Raw genomic sequence first — 16,227 nt, 5'->3', positions numbered from 1 at the left:
ATTGTGATCAATGGTCAAAATTTTATTAATACACTTTTTAACAGGTGTATTTGGGATAATCATTATACAATTGGCTGCACATATTTAGAGCATACAATCTGATAAATTCTGACATAAGTATAAACCAGTGAAACAATCACTACCTTCAAGATAATGAACATATCCATATACCTGAAAAGTTTTCTTATTCCCCTTGGTAATCCCTCCCTCTCATGCCTTCCCATCCGTTCCCTACCCCTATCCCCATGTAACCACTGATCTGCTGTCACTATAGATTAGTTTACATTTTCTAGAATTTTATGTAACTGGAATCCCATACTATGCACTCTTTCTTGTCTGGCTTCTTTTTCCAAATTCCTCCATATTAACGTGTGCATCAATCATTCATTCCTTTTTATTGATGAGTAATATTCCAATGTGTTTGATAACTGTTTAAATACAGTTTGTGCATTCATCTGTTGATGGCCTTTTGGGTTGTTTCCAGTTTGGGGCTATTAGAAATAAAACTGCTATGAACATTCATAAATGTTTATATGGTTGTATGCTTTCATTTATCTTAGGTAAATGGGTCATATGTTAGATATGTGTTTAGCTTTCTAAGACACAGCTGAACTGTTTTCCGAAGTGTTTGCACTACTTTACACTCCCTCCAGCCATATCTGAGAGTTCCATATATGAGAATCCCAGCTCTCCTACATCCTTATTAACATTTGATATGGTCAGTCTTTTTAAATTTTTGCCATTCCAATATGTGCCTATATTAGATATTTCTGATATAGTTAGGCTTTGTGTGCCCACCCAAATTTTATCTTGAATTGTAATCCCCCAGGTGTTGAGGGAGAGACCTGATAGGAGGTGATTGGGTCATGGGGATGGTCCCTCTCATGCTGTTCTCATGACAGTGAGTGAGTTCTCACGAGATTTGGTGGTTTTATAAGTCTTTGGCAGTTCCTCTCTTACTCACTCTTCTCTCTCCTGCTGCCATGTGAGAAGGTCCAAGCTTGCTTCCCCTTTGCCTTCCAACATGAGGCAAGTTTCCTGAGTCCTCCCCAACCATGCAGAGCTGTGAGTCAATTAAACCTCTTTCCTTTATAAATTACCTAGTCTTGGGTATTTCCCTATAGCAATGTGAGAACAGACTAATACAATTTCATTATTACATTTCATTGTGTAATTTGCATTGTCCCAATGACTAATGGTGTTAAGAACTTTTTCATGTGCATGTTTGACTCTGATGTTTTCTTTGGTGAAATGTCTTCCCAAACATAAAATTTTTTAAATTAGGTTTTTTGTTTTCAGTTTTGAGAATTCTTTATATATTTTGGATCCAGATATCATAACTATATAATTTGCAAATATTTTCTCCCAGTCTGTAGCTTGTCTTTTTATCCTCTTAAAGTTTTTCACAAAGAAGTTTTTTAAATTGTTGATATAGTCCAGTTTTTAAATGTTTTGTTTAATAGATCATGCTTTTGGAATTCTTTGCCTAGTTTTAGATCTCAAATATTTTATCTTCTGTTTTTTTCTTTATGTTTTATAGTTTTATGTTTTATATTTAAATCCATAATCCATTTTCAGTTAATTATTGTATAAGATATGAGACTGAAATTGAAGTTGTTTTTCTGTTTTGTTTTGTTTATGCTTATAAATGTCCAATTGTTTCTGCTTTTTGAAAAGACTATTCTTCCTCCATTGTATTGCTTTTGCACCTTTGTGAAAAAATCAGTTGGCGCATCTGTTTAGGACTACTTATGAGTTCTGTTTCTTTGATCTATGTGTCTGTCCCTCAACATGTCACACAGTTTTGATTACTATAGCCAGATAAATAGTCTTGAATTGGAGTAGAATGATCACTGCCACCTTATTTTCTTTTTAAAAATTGTTTTAATTATTTTGGTTATGTTGCCTTTTCATATAAATTTTAAAATAATGTTATCTGTATTTACAATATATCTTGCAGGGATTTTGATAGGAATTGCGTTAAAACTGTATGTCAATTTGAGGATAACAGACATCTTTACCATGTTGAGTTTTCCGATGCATGAACACAATATATGTCTGTCCATTTATTTAAGTTTTCTTTAATTTCTTTTATCAGGCTTTTGTAGTTTTTAGCATACACTTCTTGCACATGTTTTGCTGGATTTACACCTAAGTACTTCACTTCTTTTTAGCAATTGTAAATGATATTGTATAGTTAAATTTTATATCCACATGCCTATTGTTAGTTTGTAGAGATAAAATTGTCTTTTCTTTTTCTTTTCTTCTTTCTTTCTTTTCTTTCTTTCTTTCCTTCCTTCCTTCCTTCCTTCCTTCCTTCCTTCCTTCCTTCCTTCCTTCCTTCCTTCCTTCCTTCCCTCCCTCCCTCCCTCCCTCTCTCTCTCTCTCTTTCTTTTCTTTCTTTTCTTTTCTTTCTTTCCCTTTCTTTCTTTCTTTCTTTCTTTCTTTCTTTCTTTCTTTCTTTCTTTCTTTCTTTCTTTCTTTCTTCTTTCTTTCCTTCGGTCTCACTCTCACCCTGGCTGGAGTTGCAGTGGCACAATTTCAACTCACTGAAACCTCTGCAACCTCTGCCTCCTAGATTCAAGTGATCCTCCCACCCAGTCTCCAGAGTAGCTGGGACCACAGGCGCATGCAGCCACAACTGGCTATTTTTTTGTGTTTTTGCAGAGATGGGGTTTCACTATATTGCCCAGGCTGGTCTCAAACTCCTGAGCTCAAAGCCATCTGCTCACCTTGGCCTCCCAAAGTGCTGGGATTACATGCGTGAGCCACCACGCCCAGCCAAAATGGCTTTTTCTATATTTATCCTGTATCCTGTAACCTTGTTGAACTCACCTTTCAGTTCTAGGAAGTTTTTGTAGATTCCCTGGCATCTTCTACTATACATTCATGTCATAAGGATGATTTTACTTCTTCCTTTCCAATATATAGGCCTTCTATTTCTGTTTTTGGGGGTTCTGTTTGTTTGTTTTTGCCTTAATGCACTCACTAAAACTTACAGTACAATATTGACTAAAGATGATGTTGAATAAGGGTGGACATCCTTGCTTCTTTTCCAATTTTAGGGGTAAAGCATTCAGTCTTTCACTATTAAGTATAATGGAAGCTGCAGGTATTTTGTAGCTGGTCTTTATCAGGTTGAAGAAGTTCCCCTCTCTTTGTATTTTTCTGACAGTATCATGAATGGGTATTGAATTTTATCAAATAGTTTTTCTGCATGATTTTAATATGATCATGTGATTTTTCCTTTTTAGCCTGTTAATATGATAGACCACATAGATTTTCAAATACTGAAACAGCTTTGCATCTGTGGAATAAATCCCATTTGGTCTAATCTATAATTCTTTTTATATACTGTGGATTGGATTTGCCAATATTTTGGTAAGGGTTTTTGCATTTATATATATGAGAGATATTGGTCTGCAGCTTCTTTTTTGGAACTGTGTTTCTCTTGTTTTGGGATCAGGGTAACACTAGCTTCAGAAAATGAATTAGGATGTGTCTTCCCACCTTACTTTTTCTATTTTATGGAAGTTATTGTTATTCTTTTTCAAATGTTTGGTAGAATTCTTCAGTGAAATCATCATCAGTATGTGAAAATTTCTTTGTGAGGGACAGTTTTTATTTTAATTACTAATTCAATTTCCTTAATATTTATAATGCTATTAAATTATCTATTTCATATTGGATAGTTGTGGTAGTTTGTGTTTTTTGAAAATTTGGTCCATTTCATTGAAGTTGTTCAATTTATAAGTGTAGAGTTGTTCATAGTATTTCCTTATTGTCTTTTAAAGTCTGGAGGTTTTATAAAGATTTCCCTTGTTTCATCCCTGATACCAGTCATTTGTGTCTTCTCTATTTTTTTCTTTATCAGTCCTACTAGAAGTTTGTCTGTTTTATTGATCTTTTCAAAGAACAAACTGTTTCAGTGATTTTTGTCTATTGTTTTCTGTTTTCCACTTCATTAATTTATGCTCTTTATTATTTCCTTCTTTCCACTTGCATTGTATTTATTTTTGCTCTTTTTTATTGACATGTGAGTTTAGATGACTGATTTGAGGACATTTCTCCTTTCTAATTTATGGCTTTAGTGCTATAAATTTCCCTCTCAGTACTGCTTTGGCTGTGTTCCACAAGTTTTGATACTTTGTATTTTCATTTTCATTCAGGTAGGTGAGCAGTTTTTTAAAAATTTTCTTGAGCCTTCCTTTTTGATCCTCTTTCTAAATAACCAGGTTTATTTAAAAGTGTGTTATTTAGTTTTCAAGTGTTTGGATAATTTTCTGTAACTTTCTATTGTTTTTAATTTCATTCCATTTGGACTAGAGAACACACTCAGTATGATTTCAATTCTTTTTAATTTGTTAAGTTTTGGGGTTTTTTTTCTGTTTGTTTGCTTTGTTTTTATACACTAGGATATGGCTTATCTGGCTATATATTCTGCGCACACTTGAAAAGAATTTTGTATTCTGCTGATGTTTGGTAGAGGGCACTATAAATGTCAGTTCCATCCTATTGGTTGATGGTGTTGAGTTCTGTTGAGTTCTTCTATATCCTTGCTAACTTTTTGTCTAAGTAGTCTATCAATTGTTAAGAAAGGAATATTGCAGTATTCAACTATAATTGTGAATTTGTTTATTTCTTTTTTAAAATTCTATCAGGTTTGGTAATTTTTATTATTCCCCCTTCTAGTTCACTGATTATTTCCTCTTTCCTCTTTATTCTGCTGCTGTTTAGCTCATCCACTGAGTTTTTATATCAATTATTGTATTTTTAAGTTCTAGAATTTCCATTTAGTAATTTATTCCTTCTATTTCTTTGCTGAGACTTTCTATTATTTTCCTGAGACATTCCAGTTTTACATTTTTTCCAAGTGTGTTACTAATTGCTTCTTGAAGCATTTTTATGAGGGCTACTGTAAAATAATTGCAGATAATTCTAATATTTCTGTCATCTTGATAAGGGCATCTATTGTTTTGTCTTGTTCCATTGGAGATCCTGGTATGATGAGTGATTTTTAAATTAAAACCTGAATATCTGTGGTATTATGAGACTCTGGATTGTATTTAAACCTCTGTTTTCACTGGTTTCCTGTGACATTGCTCTGGCAGGGGAAAGAGGATCACCTCTCATTACTGCCATGTGGGGATAGAGGTTCATGCTCCAATTTAACCTCTATGGACACTCAAGGAAGCTCCTCATTACTGCTGGCTGGTGGACAGTGTTTTGGCTCCCCAGTAGGGCTCCACTCATACCTCCCTGGCTGGAAGGAGTAGGAATGCCTTATTATCGCATACCCTATGGCCTCCACTGATGCCATGGGGAGAGTCACACTACTGCTGTGACAAAGGTCCTGACCCTGCACTAGGCCTCCTCTCACATGCCACCATTTGGGGAAAGAGGGAGGGAGAGGCACCTCTTCACTGCTGGGCAGAGGTAAAACTCCAGGCTCCCACATAGTTTCCACTGATACTGTGGTGTGGATACTTCTTCTCACCAAGCAGGAATAAAGTCCTGATTTTTCTATTCAGCATTTTCTGACACCACCCTGGAGGAATGGTGGAGGTAAGGAATAGTGTTGGGGGCCTAATCACAGCCTAATTAGGGTAGAAATCTAGATTCCCCATTAGGCCTTTCCAGGTATGAGTGGAGATGGGGCTACAGTGTTTTGTTGTTGTTGTCCTTGCTGTTTTGTTTTGTTTTGTTTTTCTCTGTTGTGTCTGACTGGAGTAGAGTGGTTCTGGTCTAAAAGTCCTCTGTCTTGCTGGGCTACTCATTTCCTGTTCCTTGGCTAAAGAGAACAGTCTTTTGTTGTGGCTTTTTTTGTCTGTGCCCATTGGCATTTCTAGGTTATCATCTTCCTTATTCCCAAGTCTGGAATAGCTGCGGCAAAAAGAAAGCCCAGGAACCCAGGGAACTCAGCACTGTTTTGTTCCATGGTCCCTAAGTCCCCAGCCAATCTACCTTCTTTTCTTCCCTTTAGAGCCTTTCTACCTTTGTTTTATATATAATGTCCAAAGTTTTCCATTGTACTTAGAGGGAAAAAATAGGAAAACATGTACCTGCTACACCTTTTTGAAGCAGAACCACTCATTTGGTTTTTAGGGAGTTATTCTCAAATTTTATTGTGAAAAATAATGTTCCAGGAAGCAATATTTTTATCCCAGGTTTAAAATAATTAAACACTGGCTTCTGTTTTCTTTTCTTTTTTTCTTTTTCTTTCTTTCTTTCTTTCTTTTTTTTTTTTAAAGCACAGGGTTTCACTATATTGCCCAGGCTGGTCTTGAACCCTGGGCCCAAGCAATTCTCCACCTTAACTTCCCAAAGTGCTAGAATTACAAGAATAAGCCCCCATGTCCTGTGGAGACTTCTGTTTTAAAAGCAAATAGTTAATTCCCAGTTTACTAATCTTTCTTTTTCTCTAATAAAGCTTTCATATTGGGTTTTCTTTAAGTATTATATACTTGTGCCCAAAAAGAAAGTTCTCTCAACAACAATATATTATAGGAGGTCACATAACAAATGTATAATCATTCCCCAAGATGGTTCTTTAAAATTAGTTTGACCATTGTGGAAAACAGTGTGGTGATTCCTCAAAGACCTAAAGACAGAAATGCCATTTGACCCAGCAATCCCATTAGAGTTCCCAAAGGAATAGAAATTGTTCTACCATAAAGACACATGCATGCGTTTGCTCATTGCAGCACCATTTACAATAGCAAAGACACGGTATCAACCTAAATGCCCATCAGTGATAGACTGGATAAAGAAAATATGGTACATATATACCTTGGAATACTATGCATTCATAAAAAAGAAACAAGATCATGTTCTTTGCAGGAACGTGGACGGAGTTGGAGGCCTTTTTCCTTAGCAAAATAACACAGGAACAGAAAACCAAATGCTCCATGGTCTCACTTGTAAGTGGAAGCTAAATGATGAGAATACACGGACATATAGAGGGGAACAACAGACACTGGGGCCTATCAGAGGATGGAGGGTGACAGGAGGAAGAGGATCAGGAAGAATAACTAATGAGTACTAGGTTTAATGCCTGGGTGATGAAATAATCTGTACAACAAATCCCCGTGACATGAGTTTACCTATATAACAAACCTGCACATGTGCCCCTGAACTTAAAATAAAAGTTAATATAATAATAATAATAATAGTAATAATAATAATAATAATAATAAAACAACTATTGGTAAAATTTTTTAAAAAATTTTTTTATGTGACAACTTTTGTTCAGACGTGGGATCTTTCCCAGATGAAGTAGCATGTTCCAACAAGAGCAGATTCTAGATGAGATTCTAGGTGGCCAAGAAATACAAGATGATATTTCTATTAAGACACAAAATTGTTCTATAGCGGAACACCAGCCCCTCCAATTTCCCCAAGTGGACTGTCCACTGGCTGCTCTATTACCTACAGTACTCAGTGAACTCTTTTCTCATTTCTTTCAACCACAGAGTTTATCAGCCCAACCTTGTTCTAATTACTGGCTTCCAAGTTTTCACACCTAGAGGCACAACTATGTACTAATGAAACTTTGGGGTCAGATGAATTCAAATTTGAATAGTATGACTGATCTCACTCCCACTTTTGTGGCTAGAGATGGGCTAGATCCTGTGACTGAGCAAAAGTAGAGAGAGAGGGAAGTGGTTTCTCTCAAAGAGTGCTCAGCAGATAAACACAAGCCCATTTTGCACTAGATCAGGAGAGAGAATGTTGGTTCAAATCTAAGATGCCGAGCAGGTTGGTTAAGGACTAAGTTAGTTGATCATTTTCTAAGACAAGACTAGGACTAACAGCAAAGGTGATATGGATACTATCAAGATGAGAGGAGAACTGGGCAAACTGAAAACTAGTTCAAGGTCCAATTTTACAAACATGACCTACCCACTGTGGTATCCCTCTTATGCTTAGCCTGATGTGCTTTGATAGAGGAAGCACCAGCCATAGGAGTCTGCATTTGCCAATGGTGCCTTAGAAGAAAGGGAAAGCACTGGAACAGGTCAGCAAGTCCCATGCTAATGGGATTCATGTCAAGCTGGGTCAAGTTGGGGTGTAGATCTCTCATTGAGAGCTAAAGCATGGCTCTAAAACCAGCGAAAGCAGAGCCATAGAAAGCAATCAAATCTGAAGAAACCAGAGGAGGGATGGAGATGGAGGCTGTAGAACAAGGTAGGAATGGAAGCTGGTGGAGAACAATAAGGTAAGGACCTGATCAAATCCCTCAACCATCAGGGGTTGCTGCTGGTTTGGATATGTGGACAAGTTGGAGTATAAATCTGGTTTGATCTGGTGGGACAATTTAAAAGACCAGGAACAGAAAAAAAAAAAAAAAAAGATGTACTTTACAGACCACCTTTCTACCCTAACACAGGAAAGCTTTAGTTTCTCTTTCTTGTCCTGGTTTACCCAAGGGTGAACTTAATGGTTCCATGAAAAGGATACATACACTTTCTGTTGATCTAAAATCAAGTCAGGTTTAGACGAAGTCTCTAAAGAGCCTTTGTCACACTTAGAACTCCAACCATGTGAGGTCAGATTGGGGAGGCTAGGGGAAGGCAACTAGGGTTTACAGGTCTCTCTAAAATATGATCATTTACCCTTTCCTCACCAGGCAGAGCCTCAGTTACCAAAGAGTAGGAAAATGGCCACATGTCTGGGTTGCCACAGAAGAGGATTTGTGGCTTGAGTCCTATTAAGAGGAACTGAGAAGTCATAGGCCTATGGTACAGATTTCGTTCTCTTAGTCCAGGGGAAAACAATTTAAGAAGGGCAAGCATCAACTTCCATGCCTTTATTTTGACCTCCCAATATCTCCTTCAAGTAGATGACACGATCCACTTTTCCCCAAACAAGTGCCTAATAGTGAGCTTTAGACCATTCTCTCAGGCACAATGTCACAAAGACGTCCCCAGACATGTAAAGGGGATGGGGCAAGGAGAGAACAGCTGTTGAGCAGAAAACCAGTAGTGTCTGTTGCTGGGGTGATTGGGCTGTCCTTTTGATTTATTTCCCGAATAGAGGCAAACCCACATCATTTGAAAGGCATTTTAGGAGATGAAATCTGCCTCCATGAGATCATGGATATTGTTGATGTCCTAGCTCAGGAGTAAGCAATTCCATTTTAAACTCCTGCTGTGATGTGACTCTCCAAAAAACATTTCCTAAGTTACATGTAAAAGCAAGTCATTAAAAAAAATGCAACTTGCTTTTATTTCTATGTTTAGCCTGCAGTTCATCAAACCTCACCCTCTGGGCTAGCAGCCCACAAATATCTCATAGCACTTACTAAAGTGTGTAATGATTTGATGAATTTGTTTATATCTCTGCCTCTCCCTCCACCTTTACTGTAAGGCTCATCTGTCTTGTTCACCATTCTGTCTGAAGCATGTAGCACCAAACCTGGCCATAGCAGTCATTCAATAAAAAGGCTGAATGAATAAAGGAATGAATGAAAATTTTGGGTTGGTAAATTGCAAGGCCTCTTTTTAGAGCACAAGAGGCACCTAGCACTAGCGGCATCTTCACCAAATTTTTATTGAACCCAAAGGACTGTTTTTAATGCTTGCCCCTGTAGGTCCTGCTGAGGATCCCTGGTGTGCAGTAGGGAACACTATGAGGAGGAGGACTAAGAAAGGCACCCTTTCCACTGATTTACGTCACCATTTGTACATGGAGTTCGGCTACAGCAAAATCCATTGCTATCTCACCAGCTATAAGAAGCAAAGAATCAATTGTAATTCATTTTTGTGCTCTAGGACTTTGGTTGAAGGTAAGAGAAAAGAAGTCTCGTCTTTCCAGTTCTCAAGGGATCTCAAACTCCTCATTTTTTATTGCTGTGTACCAAGCTCCCAGAGACGACTTAAAATGAACTCCATCCTGAAACAAATGAAACACTGGCTACATAAATACTGCCCCAGCTTTGAGATGTGTGGTCTTTGGACCACTTTTCCTTCTGGGCAGAAAAGCAAAGAGTAGAGTCTCTAGTGAATGTGAGAGGATGAAAGAATGGGAGGGCTTCAGACGGGTAGTAGGCAGTTGAGACTCTGATGATCACGGAATAGTTGTATCTATTCAGAGAGAAGGAAAAAGGGATCAAGCTGAGGGTAGGAGGGCATGGGTAGGGAAACCAAGTGTATGGAAGAATCCTTTAAAAGAATGACAGCTAAGGTGGGAAATGAGTGAGTATCTGGACAGCAAGCTGGGGGACCAGAAAGTCGAGTACAGTAAATGCTATCTCTGCTGCTATTGTTTCTCCAGCTTCTCTGCTCTTCCATGGGTGCTTTCTGTGGCTGGGATTCCCTCAGGCGAGTCCTGGGGAGTCTGAGTGGTGACACAAAAGATGAGGAAGAGAGAAAACTGGGAGGTATTTCAAGAGCTTCTTCCGCCACACTCTTCTTCATTTCCTCCTGCAATCTGGTTTCAGGATTTCCTCCTGCAATCTGGTTTCAGGACTAAAGATCCACTGTGGAAAAAGATTCGGATTGCCGTCTTCCAGGGCCCCAGACTGCCAATTTTTCTCTTTGCACAGACCATAAAATCCTGTATGGTTTTTATTAACCTTCCAGCAGGGGCCCTCCTTATTTGATGATTCATTATAAGGGGAATGGAAATCGTTAGAAAAGATTGTCAGCTAATGGGTAAAATGTGTGGGGCAGCTCCTAGCCAGGCTGCTGCCGCCTCGGAGTTCACTTTCTTTCGGTGGTCAGTCTCTGGCTCAGTGTGGAAAGGACACCCTGCTTGCCTAGAGACCAAGCTCTCTTTTGGGGAGCAGAATGCCCTGGGCTGGACTAGCATGAGCAGGCTGAGGGTGCTTGGAGAGCCAGTAGAGGCATGAAGAAGCTTGTCTCCTAGGTTGCTAGTTCAAATCTCAAACTGAGCTGAGGACAGGGAGAGGAGATGTTCACTGAGGATGTTTATTTGTTTCCCTCACAGAATGGTTGGTCTCCAATGAGGTTCAATTTCCAGGACATGGTGTTGCCTCATTTATCCTCACACCTTAAGGAATCAGCTATCTGGCACAAGGCAAAATGGGGCCAATTCCTTCATCATGAGGATATTCTCTTCTTGCAGCGGAAGCAGGATTTAGGGCAGGGCTGCTCTCAGAGGACCAAGGCCTGGATGACTTCTCTTTTCTGTCTATATCCTCTCCCAAGGTGATCTCATCCAATCCCATGGCTTTAAACACCAACACCCAAATTTGTATCTTCAGTCCCGACTTCTGCTTTTCAACTTCAGCTTCATTATCTACAATTGCCTCCTTGTCATCTCCATTTGGATATCTGAACATGTGCAAACAGCCTTCCGGAACCGTCTACCAACATCTCAAGAACATCCTTCTTCTAGTTGCTCAGGCCAAAAACCTTGACTCCTCCGTTTGTCTCACAACCCACCTCCACAGTAAATCATTTTCACTGCCATGAAACACATCCAGCTCTCTGCCATCTCCACTGCTATCCCCCGGTCCAAGGCACCGCCATCTCGCCATTGTCACTGTCATGGCTTCCTAGCAGGTCTTGCTTCTGCCCCACCTGTCTTCTGTCTATTCACACCCAGCAGCCTGGGTGACTCTTAACATTTGAGTCAGGTCATGTCACTCTTTCCATTCAGAACCCTCCAGCACCTCTCATCTAATGCAAAGAAAAAGCCAAAGTCCTTACAATGGCCACAGAGGCTCTGATGATCTGCCCTGGCCCTTCCCTGTCTGACTTCATCCCCCATGGCTCTCAGCTTTGCTTATTCCCCTTCTGCCACTCTGACCTCCTAGCTGTTCTCACCTCAGTTTCCCTCCACGGGAGTTCCCTCCCGGATATTCACGTGGTCACTCCATCTTTTCCTTCGGGTCCCTTTCCTTTGGGTGAGATCTTCCTTGACCATCCTCCATACAACAGCAAAATCATACCTCTGGAACTGGTCATCCCATCACTGCAGCATAAACAATTCTCTGTGGCATTTCCTCGTCGTTCATATATGCTTTTCTTCTTTTAGTGATGGTCAGTCAGGTGTGGCCACAAGAGGAGGCACAAGAGAGGTTCAGGGAAACAAAGTTTATTTTACTCACAGGTTCTGCAGACAGGAGATACACCACTGCATGGAAGACCACATGGGGAAGCGTTGAGGTAGTCAGGAGGCAGAGGACGAAAGAAAGGCAAACACATTAGGCCAGAGCCTTTTGGGAGCTTTCCATGGGAAAGGCAAGCAAGGGGGGTAAACTGTTCAGAATTGGCTAGTTTGACTCTTTCCAGCAGGCTTTAAACTCTAGGGGTGGTGCCTAGTTGCCTGATACCTGGCTCTGGGATGATTAAGGCAGATGGATATTGCTTGTTTGGGGGGCATGGGCAAAATCAATGAGCTATAGCTCTGGATTCATTAGTTTGCATAACAAAAGCTTGTGCCAGTTGAGCATTTTGCTACCTTTTAAGAATCAGCTAGGCCTAGGAGGGACAGTCTGTCCCCAGCCAGAAAAGTTTTTAAAGATGTCAAAGCATCATAATATACAAAAAATTAAAAATACTTACAATACAATATATTCTCCACCACTACCACAATGTAAGTTCCATGAGAACAGGGACTTTTTCTCTTCTGTCCACTGTTCTAGCTGCAGTGCCTAGAATAGTGCCTGAGATACAATAATTGCTTAATAAATGTTTGTCAAGTGAATGAGTGAATGAACAAATGAATGGATTTCTAATCTCCCCCCACCCTCTGATCCCAGGAGCCCTATTGTTTCTGGAGCCACCATTTCAGCTTCCTTAAAAATAAAGGGAGGGACGGTGAGGTTTGATAGTTTTATTTGAAGGTAGAGCTTCTAATGACCTTATAAGGACAACATTAAACTTAGAAAACATCTATCAAGATCCATTAATTTTTTTTTTTCCATTTTGCCTGACTCATTTGATGAGAACAACAAGTTCACATGCAGTGAGGAATTCAGATGTAGGAAGGGTGTCAGAAGCAGGGCGGGAGAAACATTTTATTGTTTACTGAAATACAGGTCACCTCACCTGTTTCATTTTTTTAGATAAATGTTTTTATCTTTTCTTTTTTAAAGTAGAGAATACATACAGAAAAGTCCACAAAGCTTAAATGAATTACTGCTGAATCGTTGCAAAGTAAACACACCCATACAACACCACTCAAGTCAACAAATAGAACATTGCCAGCACCCAGAGCACTCCCTGTGCCCCTTATGGAATCACATGACATGTATTCTTCTATAACTAGCTTCCTTCATCCTACATGATATTTGTGAGGTTCATCAATGTCGTGCGTAGCAGTGATTAATTTATGTTCATTGTGTACAGTATACCGTTTTATGAATATACCACAGTTTATCTGTTCTATTCTTGATGAACTTTGGGTTGTTTCTATCTGGGGCTCTTATGAATAATACTGCAATGAATATTTTTGTGCATGTCTTTGATGAACACAAGCTCTCATTTCTGCCCGATATATACCAGTAATGGATTTGAAAGGTTTTGTACAGACTACATTTAGGTTTAGTAGATATGCCAAACTTTTCCCTAAATGGTTGTTTTATTCTAAGTTCTCACCAATGAGAGTTTCAGTTGTTCCACATTCTCACCACCATGTAGTATCATCTGAAATTTTCATTATTTTCATTCTTGTGGGTGTATAGTGATACATCAATATGATTTTCGTTTGTATTTTTCTGATGACTAGTGAGATTGAGCACCTTTACACGTGTTCACTGGCCGTTCTATTTCTATGAGGTGCCTGCTCAAGTATTTTGCCTGATTTATTTTCAGTTAGGCTGCCTGTTTTTTTTTTTGTTTGTTTTTGTTTTTGTTTTTTTGTAGAATTCCTTAATGTCTTAATTTTGTAATTAGAGATGGAGTATCACTATGTTGCCTAGACTGTTATCAAACTCCTGAGCCCAAGTGATCATCCCACCTTAGCCTCTCAAAGTACTGGGATTACAGGTGTCAGTCACTTCGCGTGGCCTAAGAGTTCTTTATATATTCTGAATGTGAATCCTCTATCAGTTATATGTATAGTGAGTCTCTTTTCTCACTCTATGACATCTTTTAAAACATCTTCTTAATGGTATATTTTGATGAACCAACATTTTTAATTTTATGAAATTTAATGTATAAATATTCTTCTTTATAATTAGTACTTTTTTGTGTCTTATTTAATAGTATTTGCCTACCCCTAGGCCAAGAAGCTATTCTCCTATATTAGCTTTTAGAAGCTTTCATATTTAAATCTACAGACCAAATAAAATTGATTTTTTTTTTTTTGCTGTGGTGTGAGGCAGGAGTTGAGTTTCATTCTTATTTCCACTCAGATATCCATTTGACTTAGCACCATTTATTGGTTAAGACCCACTACTCTGAGGTGCCACCTTTTTCATAAATTAAGTGCTTGTATATGGCATGAGTCTCTTTCTGGGCTCTCTATTCTGTTCCACTGTTGCATTGTTCTTTGTTTGTTGTGCTGATGCCACATGGTCTTCATTACTGTAGCTTTATAATAGATCTTGATGTGTGGTCACGTACATCCTCCAACTTTGTTCTTTGATGTGAGCTTAGCTATCCTTGGCTCTTTGTCTCACTACCTTACTTTTATGTAGGATAGAAAGCATTTTTTTTTCTTTCTGAGACAGAGTTTCACTTTTGTTGCCCAGGCTGGAGGGCAACGGTGCCATCTCAGCTCACTGCAACCAATGCCTCCCAGGTTCAAGCAATTCTCCTGCCTCAGCCTCCCGAGTAGCTGGAATTACAGGCGCCCGCCAAGATGCCCAGCTAATTTTTGTATTGGTAGGAGAGAGAGAGTTTCACCATGTTGGTCAGGATGGTCTTGACCACTCCTGACTCCTGACCTCAGGTGATCCACCTGCCTCAGCTTCCCAAAGTGCTGGGATTACAGGCATGAGTCACCACGCCCAGCAGAAAGCATCTTTAAAGGTAAAATGCCTTCTCATTTTGAGGTGCCCTCACATCCACCTAGACTACCATCTCTGGAGTAATAAAGTCATACCCACACTTCATTCTTCAAGTGGCCCCTAGCATAGGCCTCACTGCCATTCCAGGCAGTGACTGGCCCCTGGTTCTTCTCATCCTTCCTGCATTACCTCCACTGGCACTTTCTTGTGTGCAGCAGATATATGCACCACAATTCTCTGCAAGTTTCAGCTACTAATACTAACTCTAGTATTTCTAGTAATAAATAAAATGTATTGTGTTCTGACTGTGTCAGGCATTGTGTTAAGTGCTGTGCCTGAATTACCTTATTTAATCCTGACCATCACCCTAGGAAGTAAATATCCTTTGCCTTCCCCTTAAGGATTTACACTATCCTCTCAAGGATCCTGATTTCCCCAGCCATTTTTTTCCTTCTCTGTTAGTTTCAATGTTTCCATAGAATATAGCTTTTCTGAGCTAGAAGGGACCTGAGAGACATTTGATTTGACAAATGAGGAAATGAATGCCCAGAGAGAGGACGGATTTACCTTGGGCCTCCTCAGCTCATTATTGGCAGAAAAAGGATTAGAATTTAGGTCTCTTGACTCCAGGACAATGTGCTTCTCTCACACACATTTCCCAGGTTCAGCACCCGGCAAACAGACTAGTCTCCTCCTACCCAATTTACTTCCTTCCTGTTTCCATTTAAATTTCTTCAGTCTTGTCTATGATGTTAGCTACTTCGACTTCCTCATCTACTGTTCTCTCTTTGACCACTCCAATCTTACTTCCTCACTGCAACTGCTCTCACTGACTTCCACCCATGACTTCCATGTCACACAGCCCTGTGGCCTCCCCTCTCTCTCATCTTCCTTAACCTCTCAGCTAACTTCAACCCACATGATTATTCCCCTCTTTCTTTTTTTTTTTTTTTTCTTTTTATTATACTTTAAGTTCTAGGGTACATGTGCCTCACAAACACGGTTGAAGGTGATTGAGGAGCAAAGTAACATGTTACATAGTGGCAGGCAAGAGAGCTTGTGCAGGGGAACTCTCATTTATAAAACCATCAGATCTCATGAGACTTATTCACTACCATGAGAACAGTACAGGGAAACCACTACCATGATTCAATTATCTCCACCTAGTCTCAACCTTGACATATGGGGATTATTACAATTCAAGATGATATTTGGGTGGGGACACAGCCAAACCATATTGATAGCTCCAATCCTGACTTTGCTCTTGAGTTCTAAGCTTTGAACTTCTTTTTTTTTTTTTTTTT

General features: G+C 39.3%; 1 long non-coding RNA gene across 8 annotated transcripts in view; it reads left to right on the top strand.

Annotated features, from left to right (window-relative positions):
• Window positions 1-997: 997 nt before the first annotated feature.
• LOC116269760 overlaps window positions 998-16,227 on the top strand; it is a 78,998-nt gene continuing 63,768 nt past the window's right edge. For 3 of the 8 annotated variants that reach the window (XR_004177511.1, XR_004177510.1, XR_004177515.1), the window contains exon 1: window positions 7,138-9,787. This is a non-coding gene — a long non-coding RNA (uncharacterized LOC116269760). Of the gene's footprint in view, window positions 1,066-6,840; window positions 6,921-7,137; window positions 9,788-10,950; window positions 11,172-16,227 lie in introns of those variants that run through there. The other 5 variants (XR_004177514.1, XR_004177513.1, XR_004177516.1 and 2 more) reach the window with 5 other exon arrangements.

Source organism: Papio anubis, chromosome 12, assembly GCF_008728515.1.
Source record: "Papio anubis isolate 15944 chromosome 12, Panubis1.0, whole genome shotgun sequence".
NCBI lineage: Eukaryota > Metazoa > Chordata > Mammalia > Primates > Cercopithecidae > Papio > Papio anubis.
Note: the sequence above shows the minus strand (reverse complement) of the source record. Positions and strands in the feature narration are given on the sequence as shown.